Here is a 25,718-nt window from a genome sequence, read left to right on the forward strand (position 1 = left end):
AATTTTCAGAGTATCTGGACGAAGGCAAGGATATCCCCTATAAACTGCCATCGGCCTTCTGGAGGTGTTGTGTGCATTTGGTTACTTCTAGCTCAAATGCATCCTCTCTAGGACATTGAGAGGGGCATTAATGATTTTGGATCCAAAGTCAGCTCTTGCAACTTGCTCCCAGAAGGCTGCACGAGTGGAATGCTTTGAGGAACTCAGCTGTGCCTTGCCTGTGAACTCAGTGTGTGAAGTGTATGTAGCCTTCTCTACTTCTGTTCCAGAAGTGTTTCTGACTCTCCTCTGTGTTGTCTGTTGGTGGCTGATCCAGTGCTGAATGGGGGTCAGGTGGACCCCTTACAGAAGCCATGCTAAGAACTTCATCTTAGGGATGCCTGGGTGGCTTAGTGGTTAGCGTCTGCCTTCAGTTCAGGGCATGATGCTGGAGTCCTGGGTTGGAGTCCCACATCAGGCTCCCTGCGTGGAGCCTGCTTCTCTCTCTGCCTGTGTCTCTGCCTCTCTCCTTCTCTCTGTGTCTCTCATAAATAAATAAAATCTTAAAAAAAAAAAAAAGAACTCCATCTTAGTTTGTTGAGTGAGGCTGTCAACTGAAATTGGTTTTTTGAAGGGAAAAGGAGATTTCCTGTACCATTGCCAGAGCCATGTTCCCACCAGTGGTATTTTAATTGCATACCAAGCAGCTGTCTACATATTTTGTTGTCCAACATGCCTAAATTTGTCCCCAAATGATTCCAGTGCATTTTCTTTTTCAGCAATGAAACAGAGTATCTTAAAGGAGAATATATTGCACAAACATTTATCAGGGTGAGGTCCCTAACTGTCTGGAACTGATACAATGACTCTAACTTACTCTGACATCAAAAGTTAAATTTCTTGAAATGGTACAGAGCTTTCTTTCACACATTTGGAGGCAATAGTAAGACTACAAGAGGTATAAATCATTGCTATGGTACAGTTGAGAAAATTTTTGTCAACTTTAGACTATTTCTGTTTTGACTATATAGTCTAGAAATAAAACTGGATATGTTGATCTCACCGCATTTTATTACCTGTTCCCATGGGTAGTTGAGGGCATATTCCCACAGACGGGGGTTCTCAAAATGTCTCCTTGGCCTGACTTGACTTAAATACGGCTTAAATCTATTGGATTGTATCTCTGGGTTGGGAAGCAGGGGGCTAGTACAGAGCCAGAATCCAGACCCTTTCCATTCTTACCCTGGTTGAATCTGTTGATGTTGGTCTGTGCCTGTCACACATTCAGAGCTTTTTAATCCCTAGCAAGTGTGTCCGGAAAGCATCCATGTGAAATGGAGGACAATGGCCCAGCCCAAGTGTGTGGGTGGTCGCTTGTCAAGATCTTGGTCTTGATTTGGGGTCAGAGCTGAGTCAACTGAAGTGTCTGGAATTTAATTCTAAGCATGTGTTATTTCTGGATTTTCTATCTTAGATGCATCATTTCAACTTGGAGAAGGAATAAGTAAAAAGAAATCCTCATTTATTTTTAAACATCGTACTCTTGTGATGGGGAAACCATATCGTCAAAGTGCTTAAATATCTGATTTAAAAATAAAAGCAGAGTTTCGTGGCCAAAAGTAAACTGATGTAAGTTCAAAAACACTCATTTAGTTCACAAACACTGTGGAAATTTTAATACTTTCTAGCATTGGGCCAAGCGTGGGGAAACTGGGGAAGACATAGTTGCTTTCTTCAAAGAATTTTCAGCATGAGAAACCTGAGAGTTATAAAATGAACTGTGATGTTCATGGATTTGATATTAGAGATTTTGACTCTTCTCAAATTATCCTTAAGGCCTAACAGAGAGCAATTAAGAATTTTGCTGGGATCAGATCATGGTGAAGGGACAGGGTCATTGACTTGGTGAATGAGTTCAGTAGGCTCCTCCAGCCCTTCCCTCCTTCCACAATAGTCCTTTGGAGCTCAGTTTTGCTGTTATGTACTCCAGTACCAATTTTATAGTGGAGACTATAGTTTTGGTGATATTGAGGGATTTGCTGATATGTGAAGACTTCAGGAATGCTAAGCTGAGGTGGGACAGGGACTGGCATTGTGAGAGCCAGCAGAGAGGCACTGACCCAGCCTAGACAGGTCACAGATGGCCCTGTGGAAGATAGAAGGCCCTAGTTGAGCCCAAGAGAACTGGTAGGAATGGGTCAGAGAAGCACAGACCTGGTAGTCACTGATCATGTGGAATGAATGTTGCATTCTGTGCAGAGAAAATAGCAGATGCAGAGAGCATCAGGGTAGACAGCATGGCATATTTTGGAGAGAATTAAGCAATTCAACTGTTCAATATTTGGCAAATACTTATTTAGTAAGTGTTTCCTACATGCTTAGTTTCTGTTGTAGGAGTTAGGGATATGGTGGTGAATAAGATAGATAAGCTCCTGTTCTTACACAGCTTGGGAAAGATAGTAATTAAACAATCAATAAATAAACAAGTGAAATTCAGGCAGATACAACTGCAGGAGGATGTACTGGAATGATTAAAAGCCAGGCTAATAATTTAGTATAGTACTTCTCCCAGGGCTTTACATTAAAAAGGATGGCTATTTATTCATAGGGTTAAATGTCTAATTATGACATTTTAGAGGAGTTTTATGTTAGGGCAGAAGAGCACTTTTGACTGTCTCTCACATCACCAAACATGATGTTGGTCTTGTCCATGGGAATGAGTAGGGGTATAGGCAGCATCTGATCAAGGAAAAGGAGGGAGAAGCTAAAGGTGTTAGGGAAAGAAAGAAGGAGAGAGTGGTAAAAAGACTAAGACCAGGGTGCATTATTAATAATAATTCTTGGCATTTTTTGAGTGCTTATATTGATTAAGCATGGTGCTAAGTGATTTAGGTATATTAACTTACTTTATCTTCACCACAACCCTTGAAGTAGTTATCAGCATCGCCCTCCTTTTATACATGTGGAAACTGAGGCAGAGAGAGGTTTGACAACTTGTCAGGGGGCTTATGGCAGAGGAGAGACTCAACCAAGACATGCTGTCTCCTTAGTCCGAATTCCTTCCCTTCAGTTTCACTGCTGCTGGCAATGGCCTGGGACAGCTCAGTTGCTTCCTCATGCTGCATTCATTTACTATGCACACAAGATTGGGAGACTCATTTTGGAGTCCTGGAGGCATCTCAGACTTGTGATTTTGCAGAAACAATTTTTGCCTTTCTAGTGTCATAGCTTTGGGCTCAGTTCTGTTTATCACCCAGGTAGACTTTGAGGATCCAAGGAGAAAGGTAATACCCAATCCAGGGTGCTATCCAAAACTCTATTCTGTTCCTGTGGGGATGTACCTGCATGTACTTGGGCCACTGGGATGGCCTGTGAAAACCCTGGGACTTTAGAGTCATGAAAATGAAGCCTGGGAGGGAAACATGGGAGTTCCTGCAGTAATGTCATGATTATGAGAATCTGGAGACAAATACCTTCAGGAAAGGTGACTTTTATAGCATTCTTGGGTCATTTATTCTTGTGTTTAACCACCCTGTGATCAGCACATTTCTTTTCCTCTCTTAATTTAATACTTAACTGTGACTTCATCAGAGATAAAAAAACTTCCAATTCCCATCCTTGATATAATATAGAATTTTCAAACAAACAAACAAACAAAAATATAAAATTATCAGTTATTTGGGCTGAATACCTTTTTAAAAGAGCTTTGTCCGACTCTCTATGGGAATTTTATAGTTATGTTAAGCTTGAGCAGTGTGTTTTAGGGAGAATTATGTAATGCATATAAGTTTTCTTAGACTGTCCTGTTCTATTTGCAAAATACTTCTGGAATTATAATTTGGTTTTTGTATATTAATTATTGCAAAATTGCTTCTTTGTATGGAAAGCAACATTGATTTGGATGATGGTAGACAATGAAAACCAAAATAATATTGTTGAAATAATGCTACATGAGGGGCAGTGCTGGGTTCATGCAACAGAGGCCCAAGTCCTGGATCCACTGCTCACTGGCTACTGCAGCTTCAATATTCCATACCTCAGTTTATTCAGTTGAAAATGAGAAGTTTGGGTGAGATGGTTTTTAAGTTCTTTCCAGTTTTCAAAGTCAAGGGCTCTAAACTCTTAAGAGATGAAAAGTAGGATGGTGGTTCACAAGAGGAAGGAGGAAAGGGAGTTGTTAATGGGTATAGAGTTTCAGTTTGGCACTATTAACAGTGTGAATACAGTGAACATTACTGTATTGTAGATTTGAATATTACATATATATTTTTACCACTATTAAAAGTCAGGGACTCTAGTGGGTTTCTATGTTTTGTATCTCAGTAAGAATAAATTTTTTAATAATTTAAAACACGAGTACCCTAAAATTGCAAGTCATATTTATCTTGAGGTCTACTTGAACTCCCGGACACATCTGACTAACTCCCAAATTCAGAACACACGCTCTCTCCCTCTGTCTGTTTTTTTCCTAGGGTCTCTCTGTAAAATTGTCCCTTTTGAGTGAATTTTAATGACAAGAAAGTTGTCAGTGTTCACGAAGTGAAGATTGGTTCGCTGGATTCATTTATCTTCAAGAACTTTTCCTTCATGATGGGCCTGGAGAAATTTAGAATTTATCTCCAACATGGGAAATAATATCCTGCAAGAGTCTTCTTCAAAGCTTGTCCTCAAAGCCAGAGAGTTGGCAAAGGCTTACATTTGGTTTTGGAGCAAAGAGAACTGAAGTGATTGCTGCTTCTGTTCACAGTGTGTGCCTGAAGGAGGTCCTCCACGTTGCTTTTTCAACACTTCATTGGATCTTCTGTGTTGACATGGTAACTTGGAGGAGAGCTGAGCTGCTCTGTTGAACATCAGAGCATCAAAATCTAGTGGGGGCAGGGGGTACTTCGAGGTGGGCTGAATTGAATGCTGTGAGTAGGAGCAGATGTCAGCTTCCTTCCTAGCAGCCTCCACCCTACTTCTTTCCCTATATGGTCTTCATTTATTTATTTAGTACCAGTAACATTTCTCCATTGTGTGTATTGATACAGAATATATTAGTGCTGCTGAAGCTCCAAAAAGTTTTAGAAAGTAAAATGTGAATACTCTTCTACTGAACATTTAGAAAACCAAGACTACTGCCTGCCAAAGAGAAAAAGAAAATAGAGATTCCACAAAGGGACAAATGTCCTTAGCAAAGGTGAACTTCATTGGGCTACTTCTTTTGTTGGAATATTGCGATACGGGTCTTATCTCCTGTAGATTATGGAAAGCTGTGGACTAACTTGAGGCACAACTTGACTCTGCATGTTTCCCTTATGGTGAAATCTTTTTCTTTTTTTGGATCACTTCAGGGCAGAAGAGAGACAGCGTTTGGTGGGCATGTGGCTTTGTGCTGGTTGTGATGGTGGTAGTGGTGGTGGTGGGGGGGATGGAGTCTCCAGCTGAAACCAATAAAATCCACCTTGGAAGAATTCTTCAAAAGTCAGTCGATGGTTTGACAGTCCCAAAATGCTCACACAGTTCCAACAGCTGTGCAATATTTTTTTTTTAAGAAAAAAATTTTCATGGAAAATAGACAATGGTTCTGAATTCCTCTTCCCACCCCCACCCTAAGTTTTCCTCTAGGCCTCTGATCATAAGCACTTATTTCTCAGTGATGTTGATTCATTAATCATTGCAAATACCCATGTTCAGACATCTCTGAAGTTGGCTACAACATTTCTTTATTTTTGGTAGAAGTACGGTCAGCTTCAGCCCCACTGATTTTATTTGGGTGGAGAATAGGCTCCCTGTTAATTATGCTCAGGGGTCACTATCAGCCTCTGGAGTTTTCCATTTTGATATGTGGCAAAGAAAACATCCAGGTTCTCTACTTTACTGTGTCTGAGTTATCTTTTAATTTAGTACTACTGCACATCTTGCACCTTGTAAAGGAATGGGTACTGAGTTGCTACCTTGAAAATGTTTTCCTCCTTCTTTTCAGGGTTGCAATAAATGGTGTTCTCATCTCTCTGAAACTTGTACATGAATGTTTATAGCAGCATTGTTCATATTAACCAAAAGGTAGAAACATTCCCAAGCATCCACCAATAGATAAATTGATAAACAAAATGTAGTACATACATAAAGTGGAATATTATTTAGGCGTGAAAGGAGATGAAGTACTGAGACATGGCACAATTTGAATGAACTTCAAAAAAATTATGCTGAGTAAAGCCAGACACAAAAAGATATATATTGTATGATTCCTTTTTTAAGATTATATATATAAATATATATAAAATATATATATATATATATTTGACATAGAGAGAGCATGCATGTGCACAAGCAGGCAAAATAGAAGGCAGAGGGAGAAGGAGAAGCAGACTCCTTGCTAAGCAGAAAGCCTGATGTGCGGTTCAATCCCAGGACCTGGGATCATGGAAGATAGACATGAGCCACCTGAATGGCCCTGTATGATTATTTTTATGTGATAAATCCAAATTGGGCAAATCTATAAAGTCAAAGAGCAGATGAGGGAGGGGAGAATGGTATGGGTATTTTAGGCCTTTGGACCAGGCACAGTTGCTATTTAGCTTATCTCCTTATATTGTTCCCCCAGATACACACACACACACACACACACACACACACACACACAGAGTATATAATTTTCATAGCATATCATTCATAATGGTATTTTATTCATGGCAAATATATTGTTTTGAAGAGTCTGTATATCTGTGTTCAGGGCTAGCCTGATTGCAGGTGAAGAGAACTCTGGAAAATTGGTGGAATCTTTGGAACAGGCAACTTGAGGTAAATAATCTGTTAGCTTTTCAAAGCCTTTTGGGTCAGACTACAACAAGTATAGTCTCCTCTCCTCTCCTCTCCTCTCCTCTCCTCTCCTCTCCTCTCCTCTCCTCTCCTCTCCTCTCCTCTCTTCTCTCTCTCTTCCTTCCTTCCTTCCTTCCTTCCTTCCTTCCTTCCTTCCCTATTTCTTTCTTTCCTTTCCTTCTTTCTTTCACTGAACATCTCCTTTGCTTCTGTTCTTTTATTTATTCAGTTTACTTGACTGAGATCTTTTAATAAAGGAAAGAGTTTTTCTCCTGCCTAGTCCTCTGGAGCCTCAGAGTAATGGGAGATGCTAAAGTGAGTCTATTTGTAAAAGTAGAACACCATAAATCTCACTGTCACTGGGCAATGGTAATTCATATCCTGGATGAGAGTGCTTCACTAGGAGGAGGACACTACTAAGAGGAGGCTGCAGAGAGGTTGGAGAGAATGTGTTCCCCTCTTCCACTTAGGGTGTTACAAGAACTTCTGGATAGAATTATATTTCAGTTTGGTGGTCTTGTTCTTCTTTCACATCTCTTAGCCATAGGAGAAAAGGAGAATAGTTTCTCCTAAAACCAAGAACAACTTAATGTTGAGTAAACTTAGAGTTGAATCACTTGGGGACCAGATTAACCAACCAAACCCAAGCTGAGGCTCTATGGAGTTAAAGTTCCATATATTGAGGGTGAAAGTCTTCTTGTTCATAGGGAAAGGACTGTGACAGCTTTTAAAAACATTTCTGGACTACGGATAACTTAATCAATATTGAGATGAATTAAGTGAAAATTAATTAGAAACATACATTGAAGTTTATCTTGAAGCACATGGTTGTTAAAATGATGGAGATAAATTAACATAAATGTTTGAAGAATTTCAGCAAAATGCTTCTTGTGTTGCATTTGTAGACATAGAAATTCGTAGATAAGAATTCAGATTACCCAGAAGATTCTGAAACCAGACCAGATTATTCATTGTTTACAAATACTTATTCTTGCTATTCCAGTAGGTAGTTCTTTCACAGGAGTTTCAAAATGAAGGTAAGAGGGACACTTTTGAAAAGAATAAGGTTTTCACATAAGAACTTTATTTTTTGGAGTAAAATAGAAAATTAAGGCAACAGAACATTCATTTGACCTATTTCTGTATGAGTTTCATATTTCTCTCAACTACATTCTCAGAGTGCCAAAAAAGGAGTACCCCTAGTAACAACTGATTGGATCATGTGTGGACATGTGACTCAACATTAACCCATAAAATTTTATCACCTGGGTGAACTATGGAATTGGGGCATGGAGACTGTACCCTTCACTCTGAGGATCTGAGGAATCATGCTGAATTGGAGGATAAAGTTGCCATTGATAACTGGATAATTAAATTGAGAAGCTGCCTTGAGGAGAGAAGATAATTCAATATATATACAGAGAGACACAGCATTAAGAGAATATTTGGTCCCAAAGAAAGAGCAAAGGTGTGTGGTGACTTTCTACTTTCCCTAAGGCCCAGCTCTAGTTCCTCTATTTGGTCTCCTTGAGATTCCCTTGTGTTCTTATAGTAAACTCTTTCCATTAATTCTTGCTTGGGTGAGTTTCAATTTCTCACAACCCCCAAATGATCCCCAAATAAGTCAATCCTCTGCCTGTTCCCCAGAGCCAGCACCTGTAGGGCAAATAGTGATTTCCTCCATTTTAAAAGCTTTTCAGGGATGGGGATTCCAACTCTCATAAAAGCCCATTGCAGTATTTAGAAACCTTTAATTAGAGTCTTTCTTATTCCACACAAGACTTTTGCAGAGATGAGAGCCCTTTTTTTGTTGTAGTTTTTTTTTTTTTTGGTCCAGTGATATAGGTAATAGTTTCATTTCTTACTCAAAGTAGACTTACAGATCCTTCATTAGTATTTTCCAAATTTGCTTCATCATAAGAATCACCTAAGAGGTATGAGTTAAAAATTCAGATTCTCTGTGTCTTTCTCTGAATCTGATCCAGGAAGTCTGGGGTGGAGCTAGGAATCTGTATTTTTAACAAGCATCTTTAGTGATTCCTATAATCAGGGAAGTTGAGAAACGTTGTACTTAAAGATAGTTAATAAGTTATCCCATGTGATTTACTGTTTCCAAAAAATTTCCTCACCTCTAATTGCCTCTCTACCTATGTCTACAAGTTCAAACTCTTCATTGTCTTCAAGGCTCAGAACAAATGCCAATGTCTTCATGATCTCACAACTGGAGGAAATTTCTTCTTTCATTTTAAGTGTAGGAAGATAACTCCTGAACAGTGCTTGGCTTGGTACAATATATCCTTGACCTTATCTGTGGTTTTTTAATGGAATTTGTTCTACTTTACTATTATGATTTTTCAGCTGCTTCTTGAATACCCTGTCAGACCATGTGCCCATTCACTCTGGAATTCTTGGGGCACCCAGCAGAGGGCTCTGTAAAAAGTAGATTCATGGAGTGCCTGGGTGGTTCAGTCAGTTAAGTGTCTGACTTTGCTCAGGTCATGATCTCAGGGTCCTGGGATCCAGCCCTGAGTCAGACTCCACACTCAGCAGGGAGTCTGCTTCTCTTTCTCCCTCTGCCCCTCCCTGCACTTGTGCTCTCTCTCAATAAATAAATAAATAAATAAATAAATAAATAAATAAATATTTTTTTTAAAAAGTAGATTCGTGTGGAATGTGTGTAAGGACTGATGGAAATCCTCTTCCCTGAAAGATATCCAATAGTAGCTTAGGGGTTATAGTGGAGCCCTCCTCCCTCCACCCCATTGGGAATCTTTACTGAATTCTCCAAGGCCAAGTCCAAGGAGGACTTGCTTCTTAATATGTGTCTCTCTACCCCACCCATTCAGAGAGGCTCCACGGTTTTGAGATCTTTGTCAAGAAAAGGTAGAAGAGGGAGAATAGGTGAAGGAGCTGATTTTGGGTAGAATGCAGAATTTGTCAAGAAGCAATATTATCTTTCTCTTCTTTGCCTCATAGAAGAGGGAGTATTTGACTTGTTCCTTTGACTGCCTACAAGATTGGGGTGCTCAGAATATTCTTCTCTCTATAGTTAGGAACAGGCAATAGTTTCTTTTCTGAAAGTTACTGTGCCTCTAAACCCCAAACCATCAGAATGTGTGACATCGCTTGTGAGGAAAAGGAGTAGAAAAGAAATAGAAGAGAGAAGGAGCTCTGGGATGAGGTAGAGGGCAGTTCCCATTGTCTGCACTCCCATTGTTTGACTTGACAAGGAAATCTGGGAGTTTTCTGTGGTCAGATGGAGACCTCAAGTGGAGAATGAGCTTAAGTAGGCTTAAGTAGGAGCCTCTAAAAGTGATGTTGATTTGGGTGAGAGGATCTAAATTCCAAAAGGGTATAAATTGGGCCACCCATTTTGGTGGATAATGGTGGGGAATTAGAGGCAGAGCTGCAGAGCCTCAGCAGCCTTCTTACCTCAGGGGTACTAGGCAGGGAGAGGTCTCTGAGTGCCCTCTGAAGAACAGCATGTGCAACTCTCCTGAGATAGCGTTTGGCTGCCTGCCATGGTGAAACAAGCAGCAAAAAGGGACAGTGGATTCTATATATGATTTCTGGCCACCCTTGAAGCAAAAGGGTGTCAAACCTCCCCCAGAACTCACCATGGAAACTTTTGTAGTGACCATATGCTGAAGAATGAGACAGAAAGGAGGAAAGCGAGAGAGAAGAGTGGGAGAGCAGACCACTCCCCACCTCTCCAACACAAGCAGCTTGAATCAGTACTTCAGCTAGGACTGGAGAGAACAGAAAGCTTTGCACAGGACCCAAGATGGTTTTAATTGCCAAACATGATGAAAAAATAATGGAACCAGAACTGGGATTTTGTTAACAGAGGTGGCTACTCAGCAGAAAGGGGATTTTGAAATGGTGAAACAAATAGCTGTTAATTAGCAAAATTTCAATAATCCAAGTTTATATTTCTTAGTTCGGCCAATTACATATGCAATGAATAGATTTTCTACTGAATTTCATTCTGTCATTTTTAAAATACGGACTCTAGACCAATTTCTGTGTTTGAATAAGGATATGACCAGTACTCTTACAATGGAAAGATTATTTGTAAACTCTTGCACTACAATACCATGTTGCCTTTCTGATGGTAATATTATAAAAATGATATGTAGATACACTGAGCAATCCATTATTATGCAGTTCCTTTCTTCATTTGGAATTACTCTTTAACTTTTAGTTTATATGTGTGTTTGTTTACCATTTTACCAAAGTATAATCAACATATAATAAATTATATACATTTAATATGAACAGTGAAACCACCAACACAATTGAGGTAATGAACATATGTACTATTCCCCTAAGTTTTTTTGTGTCTTTTTATAATCCTTCCCTCCTGCTGTTCCTTTCTACCTTCCTCATGCCCCACAGCTCCCATCTCCCAAGTCTCCAGGCAACCAAATGATATGCTCTTTGTCATTTTTAGATTAGTTCGCATTTTATAGAATTTTGTATAAATTGAATTATGCAATAGGTATCCATTTTTTTTTCAGCTCCTTTCACTCAGTATAATTATTTAGCAATTCATCTGTGTTGTAGTGTGTATTAACAGTTCATTCCTTTTTATTTCTGAGCATTTCATCATATAGATATACCACACTTTCTTTATCCAAACACTTGATAATGACCAGTTGGATTGCTTCCAGCTTTGGCTATTGCAAATGAAGTTGCTATAAACATTAGTATATAAATCTTGAGTAAATACTTAGGGATTGGAATGACTGGATCACATGGTAAATATATGTTTAACTTTTTAAGAAATTGACAAACTGTTTCCAAAATGGGTATATTTTATGTTTCTACTAACAGCATATGAGAGTTTCATTTCATCCACACATTTGCCAACACTTGTTATGTTCAATGTTCTTTTCTTTTTTTTTTTCTTTCTTTCTTTCTTTCTTTCTTTCTTTCTTTATTTATTTATGATAGTCACAGAGAGAGAGAGAGAGGCAGAGACACAGGCAGAGGGAGAAGCAGGCTCCATGCACCGGGAGCCTGACGTGGGATTCGATCCCGGGTCTCCAGGATCGCGCCCCGGGCCAAAGGCAGGCGCCAAACCGCTGCGCCACCCAGGGATCCCTCAATGTTCTTTTCTTAATATTAGACATTCTGTGAAGTGTTTGGTGGCATTTCATTATGGTTTTAATTTGCATTTCCTTAATGACTAATGATAATCATGATTAACATCTTTTTATCTTACTTGCCATCTGTATGTTTTCTTTACTGAAGTATGTGTTCATATCTTTCATCTATTTTTTAAAAATTGGGTTATTTATTTTCTTATTATTGTGTTCTTTTGAGAGTTCTTTATATATTCTAAACACAAGACATTTATCAGATGTATGATTGATAGATTGATTTTAGATATATTATTTACAAATGTCTTTCTCCCAGTCTGTGGCTTGTCTTTTATTCTGTTAACATTGTCTTTTGAAGGGCAGAAATTTTTTTAAATTTATTTTTTTAGAGATTTTATTCATCTATTCATGAGAGACACACAGAGAGAGAGAGAGAGAGAGAGAGGCAGAGACACAGGCAGAGGGAGAAGCAGGCTCCATGCAGGGAGCCCAATGTGGGACTTGATCTGAGGACTCCAGGATCACACCCTGAGCCAAAGGCAGACGCTCTACCACTGAGCCATCCAGGCATCACATGAAGGGCAGAGATTTAAAAAATGTTGAAGACTATTTAATTTTGTTTGCATGCTTATTTACTTACAAATCATGCCTTTGATGTTATATCTAAGAAATCTTTGCCTGGTGCAATTTTGTATTTGTTGTTAATCCCTAAGCATTCCTAAAGAACATTATTTGGTTTTAGCCAAGTACCTTGAGGTCACCAAATTCTCTTCCCATTTTTTCATAGTGTTCCTAATTTGTTGTTGAATGTTCCAGTGACATCGTGTTGCTTATCCTGCCAGCCAAATGGCTGATAAAGCCATTAATGAATGTCAACCATCTCACTCAATGACATCCCTTAGGTTAATGTTGAGTATAACCAATTTTGGGTTTAGTCCTCCAGTTGATTGTATACTCACACATTAAAATATGATCTAGACCATATATTCTTCACTTATTCCTAAGAGTACTATATTTAGAGAAATCAGATTCTCTGAACTACTGTTTTTTCCTTTTTGACATGATCTATCCATCGCAAAAGAAAACTAAGTTGATCTGGCATAATTCTCCCTCTGGATTCTCTGAACATTCTACATACACCTAAGTTTAGACTCCCCTAACCTAAATATTGATCTGCACCGAGCACAAATAATCAGTGACATGAATAAGCTTATTTTCAGATATATGGTGACTAATAAATATCCTTCCAACCTCTTCTAAATATTAATCAAATTGATTTGAATTTTTGGTACATTCCTGTCTTTTTTCTTTTTTTTTTAATTGAAGAAAGCACACCACTTCTTTATTATTTTTTATTTCAGCACTCTTCAGGGTCTTCTGCTAAATTCAGAGCTCTTCTGCCTCTTCCCTTGACTTCCTTTCTTGAGGTTTGCATATAAGTCACATTCCATCATAAAGAATTCACCTCACCACTAGGTTTTAATTGCTCAGGTTGTCATAAATCTCTTATTTGTGGCTCATAATTACTCTTCCTGGGTGTGTTGCTTCCAGCTCCACACATGTCTTAGAACAAAGTTTACTCATACTATTTTCAACCACAATTCAACATGCTTCCCTTTGTGTTTCCTGTATGGCTGTTTCCCATCAGATTTCCAATTCTTATCTCTCCCTTCTTTGACATATTAGCTCTGTTGGAGACTCAGCCTTATTGACTTTTGTAGAACAAACTCATGATTCTTCTATGCATCTGTCCACCATCTTGCAACAAAGAGGCTAATTGTCTTGACATGCCAATTTGTCAACATGAAAGTGTATTTTATGTAAGTTCTCTCTGTGGCCCCTTTAGAAAATTTGGAGATTTGAAAGCATCTTTTTTTTGCACTCAGCTTCATTATGATCTTGAAAGTTCTGGGACCTTCTAAAAATATAACAAATAAATAAATGAATAAATGATAAATAAATGAATAACATCTTCAACCCCAGTGGGTTTTGAAATAAAATGTCTAAGAATATTCGCTGGATTGATTCAGTGATAATCTGGTGCTTGACAACTGTCAAGCAGGATGCTTCGGACTCCATCTTCTACCTACTTCCCTGGGTTACCGCTTTACTGTTGTAATACCTCTGGAGAGAGGATTTTGGATTGATTTGAAGTAATATGTGAAAATGTGGTCATGGGTTCCTTACAGTCTCCAGTGGAAATTTGTCCACATCAGAGAACCTTTGCATGAGGTGGCATGATTGGTTTTATATGTTCCAGGGAGGCCTAGTATTTGACAAGCTGGGAATGTTTTGGATTAAAATGGAAGCAGGTTGGCAGAATGATGTGGGGAAGCTTGCATAATGTATAATGCCTGTCAGCACCCTGCCCTGATCGAGCCAGTGCTTATGAGTCCCTCAGTTTAATGAGTCCAATATACACCTATGAGTTTTTATAAGCTAACACCAAAGCAAGTTAGAAAGAGTTGAAACACATATGTTTTTTGACCAACTGTGATATTTCCAGGGACTCACCCATGAGACTTTAAAATGCCTATAAAGTTTTCTATTGGAAGCAGTTTCTGGCAGCAATAGTGTGCTTAGGGTCTAAATTTACACAGGCCTGTGAAGGTGTATCACCTTCATGATCTGAAGATCTGCTTTGTGATGATTCCTTCTTTCCTATTCTTCTATAGTCTTGTATTCATTTATTTTGGCCAGAAACTAAAACCTTTTGCTTAATCTAATGCCCCTTGATCTATACAGTTATTCAAATTTAAAAAGTCCTGAAATAACCAAAAGCATTCATGGGTAGTAGGGTTGGGTGATTATAATAGAATTGCTTGATTAACTGAGACTTGACATGAATCCATTCTTGTGTCCTTCCTTATTGATGAAAATTTTATTTGAACATTTCCCCAACCTTAGTAAGTTAAACATAGTAAGCATAATAATTTTTCTCTAATGATTGAAAATGTTGTGTATGAGATCACATATATGAACATTTACTCTCATTCAGAACAGTTCTTAGCATACAGTAGGTGCTTGGTGAGTATTTGCCGAGAAAAAGTGAATGAGTTGCAAAGTACCGTCATTACAGAAGATGTGAGAGAAGAACTTAAGACCACACTGACCTCAGGACATACATTGCCTATTTTCCTGTAAAAGATTGTCTTCTACTCTTTATTTTTTCTAAAATTGGAATGCAGAAAGAATCACTCAGTTAACTGTGTGAAATTTGATAGGTTCTGATTAACTAACAAATATTTTTCTCCTTGTGTCTTTTGTAGAGAAAACATTCAAAAAGACTGACAGTATTAGTAAGAAACAGGTTTGCTCAGATGTAGCTTAAGACATTGTAAAGCTGTCTTGAGCATTCAAGAATGTAGTGGGTTTTGTGTGTGCCAAAACCCTTTAGCTTATACCATCCCAACTCCAAGATCAGAAAGTTCAATGATCCACAGAGTCAAAAGGAGTACAGCTCAAGCCAAAAAGAGTGACAGGATACGCTGTATATATGGTATATTGCCCTCTTTTAAGAGATGCTTTTTCAAAGAAGACATGAAATGAGAATTCCCTAGCCAGGCTCTCTACTCTCATCATTACAGCATAATTGGCACGATGGTTTCCCTGACATCTGTACCAAAGATGTTGCTGATTGCTGAACGCATGATATTGGCAATAGTTGTCAGCTGTTCTGGGTTAGTGTAGCTGATGTAATCACCAAAGTTTCATTCATAACAAGCGCTCATCTTATATGGCCCCTTAACCACTTGAATATGGATTTGTGCTGTACAGGTTAAAGTTCAAGTATATATGCAGCATGAAGCAGTCCAGAAAGTTCTGGTAGGTATTTTATTTGCCAACAATGTTTCTTTCAGTTCTGTCCAATAAAAATAGTTTAAGCGGATGGATGGTGTGGAGAGACAAGGTTCTTATACCTATAGGTCTCTCTGATCTTTCATCTTTCCCCCTGAGGTCTCTACTACACTTTTCATCAAAAGCACCAGATACACACTTCTTCAGGATTGATTCTCATGCCTGTTTCACAGCAATTGATGATGTGTGCTTTCCTTGTGTAGCCATGTGGATGGTGTAACTGATCTTCCTTGTTCAGCAGTTAATAAGCACTTTGCTTTGCTGGCAGACTCCTCTTTTAAGACTTGGCTGAGGCATCTTCTCTGTAAGACTCATTTCTTGACACCCTCCTGCCCCCAAAACTTCTGCTGCTGCTCTCATAACATCATGTGTTTATGTCTGTCAAAGCACTTATAGCACTGTATTGAAATTTCGTGGTATATATCTGTCATCCTCTCTAGAGTGTAAGTTTTTCTAGGTCAGTGGCTGCCTGGGATTTCAACTCCAATTTTTCTGATTTCAATCCCTCTGCAAACTCTTCATACTTTGTCACACATGGGTTACAAAGTGAAGCTATGGGTGCCTGAGCTCCAGAAATTTGTAAGAACAATACATTTAAATATGCATACAGTGTTATATGACTGCACACAATCAAATCTTTCTTTTAAAGAGATAGGCCAGTATCTGAGGACTAGAGCAAAGCACATGCCAGAGGTCAAATTCACTTAAGAGGTGATTGTTCATTGTCTGAAGTTTCCTATTGTGAGCATGATCTTTGTGTAGAGGTGGTTTGGCTGGAAATGTTTAGGGTCTGTGTTTTACTTCCCCCTGTTTTATTCATAGTTTTGTAATAAGATAAGAATCTTAAGTGGTCTTACAAGTAGAGAAAATGATGTTCATTCCAAATACGTGGCTGTGAGCCCATGATGTGTGGAATGAAGGAGGGCTTCGTCTTTTTCCTGTGTTAACTATGAGGAGTAAATGCCACTAAATGGGCTCAGAGAGTTTTCCCCAAATGCTTAATTTCCCTCCTGAGGAGGGGATAGCAGAATTATGGAATCCAAGTGTTGGAAAGTACTTCAAAGATTTTATTAATATATTGGTGACAGATAGATTGAGTAGATAATTCTAACTTTCCATATCCACAGTGCTCGATAGTTGGTTAACAAACCATTAGCTCTTTTCCCAGACAAATGTTTTGCATTAACAAAAGGTGGAGATACTTAGATTGATTTGCTTTGTTATCCTGATCCATTACATATACCACTTAATATTCCAAAGTGGTGTGTATATGTTTCTAGAATGGAATTCAAAAAATATTTTACCAATATATATTATAATGCACATGTCTTAGCTACATTTTCAGGTGTGCAAAAAAAGTAACTGTCTTTAGTTTCCTGTCATTTGAATTTATCTTCATCTCTCCATCTACATCTTTGCAGAAAATGAAATCTTAGAAAATGCCAGGCAAATATAGTCATTTTAGGTTAAAACTCAGTCTATTAAAATTTTCCTTCTGCCTCTTTCCCCAGGCCATGCCATCATTTTCCAGGATTCCGTGTAGGAAATCTTGGACTCCTGAACTTATTGGGGTGTTCTATAACTCCACCCATTGTACTAAACGGGTGGGGACACAGGCCCAAGGATTCTAAAAAATTGTCTCATTCTTCTTTAGTCTCATATGATGTAATCCTTACTGAGTCTGGACTGACAATTTCATTATAACCAATATTACTTCTGTGCTTATTGTTCAAATAAGGAATCAAAGTGCAAAAAATTCAGGGTTTTTCAGCTTAAAAGCTTTCCTCACAAGCCATTGTTTCTTACAAAGATTGTATTTTGAACCTGAAAAACTGAGTCTGCATCACTGGATATTGGGCACATTGTATTTGATTTTATTGTAAACCTTATGGCTTACATATATATTATATATGTATAGCTTTTCATGGGTGAATATTTTTAACAACCAACCTTATCAGTAACTTTCTGCATCTTAGCAGTAGAAATTCAACTCTGAGTGCATGAGGTTGGAGGACCTAGCTGCCTGGACTGGTGGTGGCAGGGACTCTAGGAAATAAGGACATGCAAGAGATGGAGGTCATGCATTACAACTTCTTCAAATAATTATCCTTCCACATAAATGAAACCATTCATATTTATAAGTCTGATGAGGCATTAAATGTTATGAAGCTTCTAATATCATTAGAATGGAAGCTTATTCCTATAGACTACTAAAGGAGTCAAATTTTTTCCCTCTTAAAGTTATTAACCTTGATTAATAAAATATGGAAGAGGATAAATTCTTGATATAAATTCTTCAGCAGAAATTTATTATTTATAACAAATTATTTTTTAAACATAATAATTTTAATTTTACATATTTTTCATGTTGATTTTTGAGATAAGGGTGTATTTTGGAGGGGGTGGGATTAGAAAGCTTTATAGCTAGTGGAATTTAGGATTAAAACTGTCAGTAATATTGTGAATGTTTAGCAATTGCCCTGACCCCTGTCTGGCAGGCCTCTGGGACTCTGGGGAGAGCAGAGCCTCTGAAACCAGGCTGACTGATTCCATATCCTGGCTTTTCTCTCTTTCTCTTTTATTTGTAGTTTCAAATTTTTATTTAAATTCCAATTAGTTAACATACAATGTAGTATTAGTTTCAGGTGTAGAATTTAGTGATTCATCACTTACAACACCCAGTGTGCATCACAAGTGCCCTATTTAATACCCATCATTCATTTAATATATCCCCCTGCCCATCTCCTCTCCAGCAAACCTCAGTTTGTTCTCTATGGTTAGGAGTCCGTTTTATGATTCGCCTCTCTCTTTTTCCCCCTATATTCAACTGTTTTGTTTCTTAAATTCCACATATAAGTGAAATCATATGGCATTTGTCTTTCTCTGACTTATTTTACTTAGCATAGGACCCTCTAGCTCTGTCCACATCATTGCAAATGCCAAGATTTCATTCTTTTTGATGGCTAAGTAATATTTCATTATATATAATATATATAATATCTATATCTATATATTTATATCTTCTTTATACCACATCTTCTTTATCCACTCATTAGTCAGTGGACATATGGCCTATTTCCATAATTTGGCTATTGTTGATAATGCTGCTGTAAACATCAGAGTGCATGTACCCCTTCAAATCTGTATTTTTGTATCTTTTGGGTAACTACCTAGTAGAATAATTACTGGATCATAGGGTAGTTCTATTTTTAACTTTTTGAGGAATAGCCATACTATTTTCCAGAATGGCTATACCAGTTTACTTTCCCACCAAAAGTGTAAGACTGTTCCACATCCTTGCCAACACCTATTGTTTCTTATCTTGCGTTTAGTCATTCTGACAGGTGTGAAGTGATAATCTCATTTTAGTTTTAATTTGTGTTTCCCTGATGAGGAGTGATTTGAGCATGTTTTCATGTGTCTGTTACTGACTTTTCTCTTAATGAGCTGCTATAGGACCCCTCTGTGCCTCAACTTCCTTACTTATCTGTGAGATGGTAACAATAACTCTACTGAAAAAGGTTGTTGTAGGGGTAAAGAGAGTTAAAGTAGGTGGAGAATTAGGCCAGAGGGTGAAGTCTTAACCACTAAACCTTACCTTTTATACAAATCCAAGTGCACATTTTTTCCCTCATAAATATGATATCCAAGGGGTATAATCTTTAGATTGACTTATTTTTTTTAAAGATCTATTTATTTTAGAGACAGAGAGAGAGAGAGAGAGAGAGCAAGTGTAAGTGGGGGGAGAGACAGAGGAAGAGGGAGGATCTCAAGCAGACTTCATGCCAAGTGCCAAGCCTGATGTGGGGCTTGGTCTCATGACAATGAGATCATGATCTGCGCTGAAATCAAGAGTCTGATGCTCAAGCAACTGAACTACCCAGCTTCCCCTAGGTTGATTGACTTTTCACAAATAGAGGACAGGTGAAAGGACTTGTTTTGGAATACTCCTATCAAAAAAAAAAAAAAAAAGGAATACTCCTATCAATGGATGTTGTCAGGTTACATAACTGGGCAATTATTTGATATTTGCCACGTGTCAAGTGCTGTTCTGGGGTAGATGGCAGGAATATGAAGTGTGCTTGAACATGGTCTGTCTCCAGGGAATTTAGAAACATGGCAATAAAATGGGCACATAAAAGATAGTTTTCAGAGCAATATAGTTTATGCAAAGGGTCAGTTGAAACCATTATTGTTCAAGGATAGTCGTGCTGACATGAGCTGTGTGTCCAGGACTTTGTGTGTAGTACTCCACTTCATGCTTCTTTTGTTAGAAAGGTATCTTTCCTCCTTTAGGAAATGTTCTCTGACCCTACTGCTAGTCTCTTTTGGGCATACTGGGCAAGGAATGGGGAGGGCATTCCTTGTAGGAAGAATGGCATAAACAAGGCACTGAAAACATTGGAGATCCTAGGTGGGTTTGGTTCTGTCAAAATGTAATGTGTACCATGGGAAGTGATAGGAATGTTACTGAGATAGGGCAGGTGATGACGGGTCATCAGAAGCTTTTAGGCAAAAGGTTGTTATAATTAGGCTTTACATGTTAGGAAACAATCCAATGTCAGTGTGAAGAATGGTGTTCCTATGGACAGTATTAGAGATAGGGAAACCATTAGGAGGCTAATATAATAATCCAGGTGAGGCTTGTTGCTGGCACCTACTAGCTAGGTCATCCTAGGCAGAGAGAGGAGGAGATGGATTCCTGAGCTATTTGGGAGAAATATGCAGAGGTCAGGAATGATATGAATGCTTTGGATCCATTAGAAGGTGTCATTGCCTGAAATGGGGGACATAGGAGAAGAAGCAGGATCAGACAGGTGGGAATGAGTGTGAAGAACCTATCAGATATCCAGATGGGGGAGTCATAGTGAGGTTGGATGTGAATTGGTTACTGGCATACGTGGGTGAACTGGACTAGAAAGTGTGTGGAGTGGGCAGAGTGGTAAACTAGGATAGGGTCTGGGAAACACTCATATTTAAAAGTGGGAGGAGGAAGAGGAGACACAAAGAAGCCTGAGAAAACACAAAGATGGGGGCAGGGACAGGAGTGTAGGGAATAGAAGGAAGTAGGAGGAAACCAGTGAGGATTACCTTTGAAAACGTGGCTAGTAAGGTTTGGAGAAAGAGTAATTAGGAGAGAATATGCAGAAAATAGGTAAGCAAAGGGAAGTTTGAACAGGGAAGCCAGGAGAATCCTGTTAGGGTGGCCCAGGCATGGGGTTATGACTGCAAGAACCAGAGTGACAAGAGAATAGGAGAGAAGGACACTGTGGATATTAGGAAGGAGGGCTCCTCAAGGCTGGGAGACTGGGCAAACAATGATGCTGTTGTGGGGAAGAAGGTCATCCCCAGTTGGGCTATTTCCAGGGATATGTTCTTTTAGGTTGATCATAGTATAGAAATTATAAATAGAACAAGTTGTAATAGTGTTATTATTTTAAATCAGCTTCTGTTTGTATATACTAGCAAAAAGTGTTTCAGTAATGTTTTTCACAGACACTCAATTATTATTTAAATGTGCAGAGACTGTGCCTTAAAGTGACAAATGAAGATAATACCAGTTTTCATCTCTCAATTGGAGGGCAGGCAGTATAACATACTGTATAACCCCCCAGACACTGCTAGTTCCCACTTGTTTAAAGAGGGGGCAGTAGAATACCTTCTTCAAAATGTTATGATGACTCAATGAGATTCGTGTACACGTAAGCATAGTGGATGGACATAATAAATACAGAAGAAAAGATTAGTTGTTATTGTTGTTCCTATAATGGCAGTTACTCTTACATGTGGTTTTTATGCAAGTTGCAATTTATTGAACAGAGTTCCCGTAATTTGAAAATTATGATAATTGTAAGTAAGCTTATATTTGCTTCTGAGCTATTAGTAAGAAGGAGATATTATTAGAAAAATAAAATTTGCAGAAATTATTAAAAGAAAATATTTACCTACTTAAGAAAGCTGCTTTTTCACCATTTTAGGAAGGCTCTTCAGATACACATGATTGAATTTCATGTAAACTAAAGCTAACAAGCAGATATTGGGGTATATTCAAGTTATTCAAATCTGTTATGGAGTGCAGAATGCCTACTAAATAACATTTAACCCCGCGTAGCCACAGGAGGCTTAGCCTTAAAATTATATTTGTTTATATATATTTTATAACAGAAAAAAATGTACTGAACTCAGAAAACATTTCTCTTCAATAGGAGAGGATTACTAAGGGGTTTGATAACTTTTTTGTTTATTTTTGGGTATGATTCAACTGCTGAGATTAGGAAGGGATTTATTTTATGTTCCCTCTGAAATGTGGCATTCTCTGGGACTGTATTCTACATACAGGAGGTATTCAATAAATATTACTAGTATTTATGCAGGAATAAAATAACATTTTTGTAATAATTTCAGTAATTGGTTCATCATAGCATGCAGTTTATTGGAACATTTTAATGTTTATTTTAGTCATCTAGTGTCAGTATGGGAAGATATCTCACTTTAATTAACGGTTTGATTTTCTTCTGGAACATGTACTCACAAATTACTCCCTTTCTTTCCCAGAGAATAGACTAATTCATTATGGACAGGCTTTCTGGAAATGTGATGCTTAGCATCAGGCTGTGGTTATTATATTTATGAGCAACATGAGTCAGGTTTCTTCTTCTCATGAAGGATTGAGGTTTCACATCAAGGAGTATTTATTTATTAATCTCATTTCCTCCATAAAACTCTGTGAGATATGATATATTTTAAGCTCAATCTGAGATACATTAAGATTTGTAACAATCTTGAAGTAAAATTGATTCCTAAAAAGGTTTTATAATTAACTATTAATTTCCCCTTTTTACAACTGTAGTTTTGGCTTGTAGAATGAAGAAAAGAGACAAGTTTGGGCTCCCATGTCCCAATCTTATCAGAAGTGCACTTTTAAATAAGAGAGTTCCAGACCTTTCATTGTCCATTGAATTTTAGACTTCTTGAGTTAAATCAAAAGAGAAAATTATCATATAATCCTTCACTTCCATTCTAGGTGAGATTACTCATGGATCCTGACCAGATCTCTTTTATTTTTCTCCCTATTTTACAGTATCTGTTTCCTGTCTTTAGAGAAATGCAGTACCTTTTCAGAAATGAATCTAAAGTGATTCCAGCATGATCAGTCTAATTTAGTTAGAGGTAGAGTTTCAAGTTTCAGGGGAAGGGTCTGAACTGGGGAAGAATATCCCCAAGATTCCAGAGTCTCATCTCAACAATGTTTGGGTCTTCTTTGAGATCTCTAAAATATCTGTATCAGCAGGTTGTCCTGAATAAGATATTCCAATAAGATATTCTAATTGTTTATAGCACTTCACTAAATCCACTAGTTTATGTGTTCTGTAACTTTATATCTAGTGATTAGTGAAATGACATAGACCTCAGTAGTGAAATCAGGTAAGTCTAGGTCTTCCCAATCTCTCTGTTTTAGTTTCTGCATTTAAAAATATGCATTGAAAAATGACATACTTACCAAGAACAAAACAAATGAAATCCCCTTTTTGATACCAGATGCTGGATGACCCTTGACAAAAGAAACAAATCCTCAATAGATCCTCTGATTATAAGTCTAAAAAGCCACTTAGTATAAATAGTATGCAATTAAAAACACTTAGTAAATCCCTTTTTCTTAAACATATTCTGATTTCCCAGCCCCCCCTTTTTTCCACATCTATTTCATCTATTCATTGGGGTTTCAAATTCCCTTAAAAACCAGATAAAACCTTTATTTCCCAATTATAAGTACGATATCAAATGCAAATAGAGCATGGAGGCTGAGTAACTCAAATTCACACTAGGGTATAAATGACTAACACCAGAGTCTTTTCACAAAGCAAGGATCATTGCTGTTCAAATGAGGGCTTGAAACTGGTCTGAACTAGGAGCAGGCATAATGCAAATTGGATGTGTTGTTCACCATTTCTTCTGTTTCCTTGTGACTCTGTTTATGTCTTGAATCAACAGATTGATTCTATATATCACCAATAACACATTCATCACTTCTGCATGTTATCTCTTGGCTTTTGTAAAGTGTATAGAATTGGAATAATTATAACTCAGGCTGTTCATATATTAAAAACATATGATTTGAAACAAACATACCTTTAAGAAAAGACAACATTTGGAACTTGTTATCTTTGTAAGAATAGGTTTTTTTTTTTTCTTTTTGAAAAGACAATTGTATGGGATTCTAATGCTCTGGCTGACCTAAGAGAGGAGCAGTAAGGGGCTTAATGCTTTTCTTTCCTCACACAGTTTTCCTGGCCAGTGCCTGTGATTTGAATGATTGGCAAGCTCTGTAACTGAGTTCTTGGGAAAACAAATGATCTCATAGATGGAGCTGCTCCACGTTAGGAAGTGCAAGAATTATGAAATGCAGTCACAGCAGGGAAAGAAGTTTTTTTGCATTTGGATGGCGACCTTTTGTTTCTAAGGTACCATAGGGTGGATGTGGCTAATAAATGCCTCTACTGTGGTTCTGGGGAAAAATTCTGTTTTTTTCCCCCCACTCTCTTCCTATTTATTTATTTATTTATTTATTTATTTATTTATTTATTTATTTTTATCCAGGTTTTTGGCATGTGATATGCTTGAGGCTACCAGGTGAGAATAGCTTTTAGCTTGGCTTTGATTCCAAATCCAAGGAAGCTCTGCTCTGGCTCTTTTAGAACATTCATCCCTCAGTGGTTTGTAGTCATTTATCTGTGTTGAAGTGATGTACATTGTTTCTGATATTGTTATAGGAATTCAACAAGAGTTTAACTAGTACCCTTTTCAATCTTCTCATATATTCAGGAAGCTGTAGTAAGGGGGAGAGATAGGGACCTTGCCCTGGAGAAGGACTTGTTCTGCGATGGGACTCAGGCCAGGAAGGAGAGGTCTCAGTAGTCTCAGTCCCAAGCACATCTGGTCAGCCCAGACACAGAGTCAGTTTTCTTCTCTGCACGTGTCTGGGTGGCTCCTAGCAACCTAGCTTCAGTTTTTATCTTTCTATTATCTGTTCCTTAAGTACTTTGCTGGACTCTTGGGCTCAGAAGATTAACAGAGAAGAATCTTCTCCCTCTGTCTTTCTAGTTTTGATCTTTAAGCTGATTTTGATTTCCCTCCTTTTAAATAGACTATTTTTTTAGAAGAGTTTTGAGTTTACAGTAAAATTGAATAGAAATACAAAAATTTCCTATATATTGCCACCTTCAACCTCCCTCACTATCAATATGTAGCGCCAGAGTGGTACATTTTTTTTTTTTTTTTTTTTTTTGCAACTGAGAACCTACATTGACTCATCATTGTCACCCAGAGACCATAGTTTATGTAAGGGTTCACTCTTGGTGTTGTACATTTTGTGGGTTTGGACAAATGTATAATGACATAAAGTCATCATTGTGGCATCATGCAGATAGTTTCACCACCCTGAAAATCCTCTCCTCTCTGCTTATTCACCTGTCCATCTCTCCTGACCCTTGGCAATCACTGATCCTTTCACTTTCTCCATAGCTTTGCCTTTTCCAGAAGGTCATATATTTGTAATCATATCATAGCTTTTCAGGTTGTTTTTTTTTTTTCATTTAGTAATATGCATCTAATTTTCTGCCACATCTTTTTTTTTTTAAAAAGATTTTATTTATTTACTCATGAGAGACATAGAAAGAGAGGCAGAAACATAGGCAGATAGAGAAGCAGGCTCCCTGCGGGGATCCCCAGGACCCCAGGATCATGACCTGAGCTGAAGGCAGATGCTTAACCACTGAAACACCCAGGAGCCCCTTTGCCATGTCTTTTCATGGCTTAATTGCTTAGTTTTTTTAAGGAGATGAATGATAATCCATTGTCTGAATGTACTACAATTTATTCACCCATTTACCTACTGTTGGAAATCTTGGATGCTTCTAAATTTTGGAAATTATGGTAAAGCTAAAGGTAAGTATCCTAGTGTGGCTTTTTGTAGAA

The 25,718-nt window shown here is 37.9% G+C and overlaps 1 long non-coding RNA gene across 36 annotated transcripts in view; it reads left to right on the top strand.

Moving 5' to 3' along the window:
• LOC121472214 overlaps nucleotides 1-25,718 on the top strand; it is a 322,481-nt gene that overhangs the window by 120,619 nt on the left and 176,144 nt on the right. For 16 of the 36 annotated variants that reach the window (XR_005982807.1, XR_005982816.1, XR_005982801.1 and 13 more), the window contains 7 exons: nucleotides 1,454-1,608; nucleotides 4,452-4,793; nucleotides 5,010-5,158; nucleotides 6,695-6,762; nucleotides 7,959-8,248; nucleotides 24,027-24,205; nucleotides 24,342-24,374. The exons of 8 other annotated variants lie outside the window; for them this stretch is intronic. This is a non-coding gene — a long non-coding RNA (uncharacterized LOC121472214). The remainder of the gene's footprint in view (nucleotides 1-1,453; nucleotides 1,609-4,451; nucleotides 4,794-5,009; nucleotides 5,159-6,694; nucleotides 6,763-7,958; nucleotides 8,249-24,026; nucleotides 24,206-24,341; nucleotides 24,375-25,718) is intronic. 12 more of the 36 variants (XR_005982821.1, XR_005982832.1, XR_005982842.1 and 9 more) reach the window with 8 other exon arrangements.

The sequence above is a fragment of the Vulpes lagopus genome, chromosome 1 (assembly GCF_018345385.1).
Source record: "Vulpes lagopus strain Blue_001 chromosome 1, ASM1834538v1, whole genome shotgun sequence".
In the NCBI taxonomy this organism is placed as follows: domain Eukaryota; kingdom Metazoa; phylum Chordata; class Mammalia; order Carnivora; family Canidae; genus Vulpes; species Vulpes lagopus.